The 1,593-nt window shown below is 35.7% G+C and overlaps 1 long non-coding RNA gene across 1 annotated transcript in view; it reads right to left on the reverse strand.

The window, feature by feature from the left end:
• Positions 1-1,366: 1,366 nt before the first annotated feature.
• Positions 1,367-1,593, reverse strand: part of LOC117940150 — a 1,403-nt gene continuing 1,176 nt past the window's right edge. Inside the window, exon 3 of the long non-coding RNA XR_004655715.1 lies at positions 1,367-1,517. This is a non-coding gene — a long non-coding RNA (uncharacterized LOC117940150). The remainder of the gene's footprint in view (positions 1,518-1,593) is intronic.

Consider the following 1,593-nt stretch of genomic DNA (forward strand, 5'->3'; position numbering starts at 1 on the left):
CCCATATTATTATTAAAGGGCCCATATTATTATTAAAGGGCCCATATTATTATTAAAGGGCCCATATTAATATTAAAGAGCCCATACTATAATTAAAGGGCCCATATTATTATTAAAGGGCCCATATTATTATTAAAGGGCCCATATTATTATTAAGGGGCCCATATTATTATTAAAGGGCCCGTATTAATATTAAAAGGGCCCATATTATTATTAAAGGACCCATATTATTATTAAAGGGCCCATATTGTTATTAAAGGGCCCATATTGTTATTAAAAGGGCCCATGTTATTATTTAAAGGGCCCATATTATTATTAAAGGGCCCATATTACTATTAAAGGGCCCATATTATTATTAAAGGGCCCATATTATTATTAAAGGGCCCATATTATTATTAAAGGGCCCATATTAATATTAAAGGGCCCATATTATTATTAAAGGGCCCATATTGTTATTAAAAGGGCCCATGTTATTATTTAAAGGGCCCATATTATTATTAAAGGGCCCATATTGTTATTAAAAGGGCCCATGTTATTATTTAAAGGACAATATTACTATTAAGGGCCCATATTATTATTTAAAGGACAATATTACTATTAAGGGCCCATATTATTATTAAAGGGCACATATTAATATTAAAGGGCCCATATTATTATTAAAGGGCCCATATTATTATTAAAGGGCCCATACTATTATTAAAGGGCCCATATTAATATTAAAAGGGCCCATATTATTATTAAAGGGCCCATATTATTATTAAAGGCACCATATTATTATTAAAGGGCCCATATTATTATTAAAGGGCCCATATTAATATTAAAGGGCCCCTATTATTATTAAAGGGCCCATATTAATATTAAAGGGCCCATATTAATATCAAAGGGCCCATATTATTATTAAAGGCACCATATTATTATTAAAGGGACCATATTATTATTAAGGGGCCCATACTATTATTAAAGGGACCATATTATTATTAAAGGGTCCATATTATTATTAAAGGGACCATATTACTATTAAAGGGCCCATATTATTATTAAAGGGCCCATATTATTATTAAAGGGCCCTTATTATTGTTAAAGGGCCCGTATTATTATTAAAGGGCCCATACTATTATTAAAGGGACCATATTACTATTAAAGGGCCCATATTATTATTAAAGGGCCCATATTATAATTAAAGGGCCCATACTATTATTAAAGGGCCCATATTAATATTAAAGGGCCCATATTCTGCTCATCTTTGGGTCAATAATTTTTTTATTGGGTCTACCAGAATAGGTTCCCATGGTTTCATATTTTTGTCGTGCTGCTGAGACTATTTAACAGCGGCACCGTGGCTCCGTCCGGAGCCTAGCCCCGCCCCCGGTGACTGTGATTGGCTCAGAGTAATCACCTGATATGGAGCAGTAGATGAGGCGGGGGTTCACTCGGCTCAGCTGCTCGTAGCCCAGACCCATCCGGGGGAGACTCCCAGGGAGGAAGTTCTCCACCAGGACATCACACACTGCTGCTAGCTGACACACACACACACACACACACACACACACAGACAGACAGACAGACAGACAGACACACACACACACACACACA

This window comes from Etheostoma cragini, unplaced genomic scaffold (assembly GCF_013103735.1).
Source record: "Etheostoma cragini isolate CJK2018 unplaced genomic scaffold, CSU_Ecrag_1.0 ScbMSFa_1810, whole genome shotgun sequence".
In the NCBI taxonomy this organism is placed as follows: Eukaryota; Metazoa; Chordata; class Actinopteri; order Perciformes; family Percidae; genus Etheostoma; species Etheostoma cragini.